General features: G+C 36.7%; 1 protein-coding gene across 1 annotated transcript in view; it reads left to right on the top strand.

Annotated features, from left to right (window-relative positions):
- The first annotated feature begins 290 nt into the window (after nt 1-290).
- Nucleotides 291-6,000, top strand: part of CTSB (cathepsin B) — a 156,668-nt gene continuing 150,958 nt past the window's right edge. The window contains exon 1 of the mRNA XM_050801104.1: nt 291-300. The gene's annotated coding sequence lies outside the window, so the exon portion shown is untranslated. The remainder of the gene's footprint in view (nt 301-6,000) is intronic.

Here is a 6,000-nt window from a genome sequence, read left to right as displayed (position 1 = left end):
GCAGGTGAAGGCAGGTGAGGTCCACCCACTGTGCGTGTCAACAAAGTGGTGGTGGGTGACCATGAGTGAGTGAATGCTGACAAAGTGGCGGAAGGGAGGTTTTGGTCAGGAGAGGCTGCAGGTGGTTGCATGTCAGTGGGGACTGGTCTACTGAAGCTCTCTGAAAGTTTAGGCTTGGTTCATCAGTAAAGAAGCTATGATGATGTTCCCCAGGAAGCACCCTAGTTGGGAATCCAAGGAGGTGCTGCAAGCAAGTGCAGCCAGGCTGGGTCCCCAGCAGAGGTCAGCAGGCAGAGGGGGCCCAGATAGAATTGGCCTTGACCCATGTGCAAGACTACCTTACTCTGTTCAGGTCCAACAGTCACCAAAGGCCCAAGCTACCTAAAAGAGCATAGCAACCCTTGGGGGATAGGTGACCCTGGCCATGCTTCACTGCAGCTATTGCTGTGCCAAACCCTCTGGGCTCCTCACAGGCTGAATTCCTGGTCCTGCTACCTCTCCAAACAGCTCTCCTTGCCAGCTCAAATGTCCATGAGGGTCTTGGGGTCTACTGCAGCTAGGATTCCAAAGGTCTGCGGTGAGAGTGGGCCACTCTTCACCTATTCAAGTCACCCCTTCCCCCAGGAGCTGCTGGGGTCCAGGAACAAGTCTCAACAAGGCCTCGTGCAGGGTTTCCAGCTTCTTCCCTCTTCAGCCTAGAATCTGCCTCCTCCCCCAATCCACTCTCAATGTCTCCCCTCTGAAGATCTGCTCAGAGTGTGCCAGTCTTCCTAATGGTCTGGTCTCTTGCGGCGAGATGTTATTCTAGGCTGTATCTAGTAAATCACCTTATCTCCCCCTTTTTTCTCTTTTTGTTTGTCTTTGTAATTTGCTGATCTTCTGTATCAGCAAATTTATTTCTCTCTTAATTGTTTGTGTACCTGCTCTAGTTTTTGCTTGTACATGTCATGAGTCTTACATAAAATATCTTATAGTTATAATAGACTAAAACTGATAGCAACTTAACTTCAGTCACATACAAAATCTTTAGACTTTTACCCTCTTCCATTTATATGTTTTAATTTCACAATTTACATTTTTGTATTGTGTACTCCCTAACAACTTACTATAGGTTGTACTATAGGTTGTTGTGACTTTTAACCTTTACAATAAGAATATATATAATTTACAAAGCACTATAACAGTATTGAAATATTCTGGATTTGACCTTTACCTTTTTTTTACCTTTATTAGTGAATTTTACACTTTCATATGTTTGTACGTCAATAATTAGCATCCTTTGATTTCCATTTGAAAAGCTTCCTTAACAATTTCTTATAAGGCAGGTCTAGTGGTGATGAATCTCCTCGTTTTTGCTTGTCTAGGAAAGACATTATTTCTCCTTCATTTCTGAAATATAGCTTTGCTGGGTATAGTATTCTTGACTGACAGTATTTTTTCAAAATGGACTAAAAGCTTAAATATAAAACCTGAGGCTGAAAAACTACTAGAAGAAAACATAGGGGAAAGACTACATGACATTGGACACTTTAAGTTCTAACCCCAAAAGCACAAGCAATGCAAGCAAAAATGGACAAATTTGATTGTAATCAAAATAAAAAGCTTATGCACACCAAAGAAAACAATCGGAGTAAAGACACAATCTACAGATTGGGAGAAAATATTTGCAAGCTATGCATCTGATAAGGGGTTAATAGACAAAATTTATAAAGAACTCAAACAACTCTACAGAAAGAAAACAAATAGTCCAATTAAAGAATGGGCAAGGGAGGTAAATAGACATTTCTCAAAAGAAGACACACAAATGGCCAACAAATATACAAAAAAAAAGTTCAACATCACTAATCATTAAGGAAATGGAAATTAAAACCACAGTGAGATATCACCTCACACCTGCTAGAATGGCTATTACCGAAAAGAGGAACTATAACAGGTGTTGGAGAGGACGTGTAGAAAAGGGAACACTTGTACACTGTTGTTAGGAATGTAAATTAGTGTAGCCATTATGGAAAACTTACAAGTTTCTCAACAAAAATAAAAATAAAATTACACATGATCTCACAATCTCAAGTCTGGGTATTTACTGAAAAGTCTTGAAATTTGTATATTGAAGAGATGTCTGCATTTCCATGTTCACTGCAGCACTTTTTGCAATAGTCAAGTTTTGGAATCAACCTAAGTGTCTATCAACAGATGAACGGATAAAGAAAATGTAGTATATATACACAGTAGAATACTATTTTACCTTAAAGAAAAGAAACTTTTTTATTTCCAGCAACAAAGATGGAATTGGAGAACATTATGCCAAGTGAAATAAACCTGGTACAGAAAGACATATTACATGTTTCACTTATTTGTGGAATCTAAAACAGTCAAACTCAAATAAGCAGAGAGTAGAACAGTGGTTACCAGAGGCTGAGGAGGGTAAAGAGATGAGGATATGATGGTCAAACAGTACAAAGACTCAACTGGACAGGAAAATAAGGTTTCTTTAAGATATACTGCACAGCATGGTGAATATAGTAAAAAATGTATTATAAATTTCAAAATTGCCAAGAGAATACATTTCAACCATTCTCAAGACAAAAAAAAATGATTTTTGGTGACTGGTATGTTAATTACTTTGATTTAATTATTCCACATTGAATTCATAAATCATAACATCACTTCGTACCCAATAAATAAGACAACTATAATTTATCAATTTACAATTAATAATTTGTTAATAAATAAGATAACAGGCAAAATATTTGAGCACACATTTCACCAAAGAAAATATGTGAATGGACATAAACACATGAAAAGATTATCAGAATCATTAGTCATTAGTGAAATTCAAATTAAAACCACAGTGAGAAGCCACTTAACACACACTAGAATAACTATAATAAAAATGACCAGTGATAAAATACGTCCGTGAAGATGTGGCTAAACCTTTACAATGCTGTTGGAAATATAAAATAATATCACTACTTTGGAAAATAGTTTGGCCTTTTCTTAAAACTGATAAATATGAATATATCATTCAATTTAGTAATACTATTCTTAGGTTTCTATCCCATATATTAGTATATGGATAAACAAAATGTACTATATCTATACAGAGAAATAGTATTGTGTAATAAAAAAGAACAAATACTAATACATGATACATCATGGATGAACTTCCACAATATTATGCTGCATGAAAAAAGCCAGTGAATGAGTTTTTAAATAACCCCCACACTCCTAGTCTTCAGATTAGAATGTAGCCCCAGCTGACAGTTTTGTCTGCAACCTCAAGAGAGACCTTTAGCCAAAAGTCTCTTTTTGGCTAAAGAGACCTTTAGCCAAAAGCTTCATCCCACAGAAACTATGGGATAATCAGTTTGTTTTAAGCGACTACATTTTGGAATACTTTTTTATGCAACAATAAGTAATACAGTACCCTTGTGAAATTTCTATATTGTGCTTATTCTGTTTCATAAAATGTGTTGAGTAACCACCTAGCTCAATCTATAATCTCAATTATTCTTAGGAAATAGGAATTATCGCACTTAGGGAGGCCCAGGCGGGCGGATCATGAGGTCAGGAGACCGACACCATCCTGGCTAACACGGTGAAACTCCGTCTCTACTAAAAATACAAAAAAAGTTAGCCGGGTTTGGTGGCGAGTGCCTGTAGTCCCAGCTACTTGGGAAGCTGAGTCAGGAGAAAGGTGTGAACCGAGAGGCGGAGCTTACAGTGAGCCGAGATGGCGCCACTGCACTCCAGCCTGGGAGACAGAGCGAGACTCCGTTTCAAAAAAACAAAGACATAGGAATGATCTATTCCTTCAGGATTGTACATAAAATCTTGCTAGTTCTAGCACCTTTTGGATGTAAAAGGATAGAACATTAACTACTTGTAAGTTTGTTTTGGCCAATATTGTTAATTTATATTTCCCTAAAAGTGTCCATTTCATTCACATATTCAGAATATGGAGTTTAAAGTATTCTATCATGATTCAAAGCTCTTCTCTATCTGTAGTGTATGTTCCTTTTCTTCCTCGTATTATTTTTTTTCTCTTTTTCTCATTGTGTTTTCCTAAGACTCATCTAATCTATGAATCTTCCCATAAACTACCTACTGGTCTTACTAAATAACTCTACAATGTTTCTTGCTTTGTTTCGTTTCTTATTTAATTTATGTGTGATTTTTTTTTGTTTACTGCCTCCTATTTTGTTTCAGGTTTTTCTTCTTTTTATTTTGTTATTTATTTCGATTTTTCAGTTGAGCACTAAGCTGCTTTCATCCTTTGATGAATTCTAGTAAATGTCTTGAAGACCGTAAATGTCCCTTTTTATACCACTTTGGCTCCATTCCACAGGATTTCATTTATAGTGTTTTGCGTTTTTTCAGATCTAATTATTTTGTATTCATTTTTATGTACACCTTAGCCCAAGTATTATGTAAAAATGTGTTGTGTTTTAATATCTCTGTGTATGAATTTGGGAATATATATTTTTGTTATTGATTTCTGATATTAGCAACTTGCTACAGGGAACATGACCTTTTTGATATCAATTTTGTTTTAGAATTTATTCAATAATCATGGAAAGCCTCTCCGAGATGGTGACACGGGAACAAACACTGAATGAAATAGGGGGGCAGAGTTTCCATAGAAATATCTTAGAGAAGAATAATCCTTGCAATGGTAATAGTAAAAACAGAGGCCTTGAGGTAGAAATGGGTTTGAAATGTTTATGGAAGAGCAAGAAAACTAATTATGTGTGGAACAGAATGAAAAGAGGAAACCGTAGCAGGAAAAAAAAGATTGGAGAAATATTCAGCAACCAAATCAGGTAGGACATTGTGTGCCATGTAAAGAGACTGGATTTTATTCTATGTAGTTTTTTTTAAAAACGTAATTTGGTTTTCAATATGGAAATAATTTGACTTAATTTGCACTTTTAAAACATATCTCTGGTGTCTGAACATAAATCAGAGTATGCAAAGCTCTCGTAGAAGCATAGAGACAAATTAGAGGGCTGTCTCCAGAGACACTAGTGACTTGGACAATGGTGCAATGACAGAGGAGGTGAACAAAGGTTGGATTTAAGACACATTTTAGGCTGGGCCCAGTGGCTCACACCCATAATCCCAGCACTTTGGGAGGCCAATGCAGGCAGATCGTCTGAGGACAGGAGTTTGAGAACAGCCTGACCAACATGGCGAAACCCCGTCTCTACAAAAAAATACAAAAATTAGCTGAGAATTGGTAGCTAGCACCTGTAATCCCACTTACTCGGGAGGCTGAAACACAAGAATTGCTCGAACCTGGGAAGCAGAGTTTGCAGCGAGCAGAGAGCTCACCACTGTACTCCAACCTAGGTGACAGAGGATATTTTAAAGATAGAGCTGGGCTTGCTAATGGGTTGTAATTATGAAATGAGAGAATCAAAGGTATCCCCAGAGTTTTTGTTTGTTTTTGTTTTTTAACCTAAACAACTAGGTACATGAGCCCATCACTGAGAGAGCAAGACTAAGGGCAGTGTAAGTATTAACAGAGAAAGTGGTATGAATCAAAAATTCATTCTGGAATTCTTAAGTTGCTTATTAGACATTCAAAAGCAGATGTCAAGTAAATAGTTGAATTTTTTTATTCTGAAGCTTAGTGGGAACGTCCAGGCTAGAGCTAATACTTCATTTACACAGAGAGAGACAGCAACCTTGTGCCAATATGCTTCTCATAGCTATGAAGAGAATCTATCTACAGATTTGATCAACTTGAGTGCAGAAAGAGAAGAAAAAAATTGCCTCCTAACAACTGGTGGGGTGATTTTACTCATTTCGTTTGACTTTATGTCTGTCATTTATTTTTACTTTACTTTTTATCTTTTTCTCTTATTTTGCTAGTTGAACAAAGTTGTTATCCATTTTTTACCTATATTGGAAAATAGTCTATCCTAAGATTCTCCTTTCAATTAACAACACGTTGAACTAAAGGTTTCACTCACTCCATATAAATTAAGCACACCT

Source organism: Macaca thibetana, chromosome 8 (assembly GCF_024542745.1).
Source record: "Macaca thibetana thibetana isolate TM-01 chromosome 8, ASM2454274v1, whole genome shotgun sequence".
Lineage (NCBI taxonomy): Eukaryota > Metazoa > Chordata > Mammalia > Primates > Cercopithecidae > Macaca > Macaca thibetana.
Note: the sequence above shows the minus strand (reverse complement) of the source record. Positions and strands in the feature narration are given on the sequence as shown.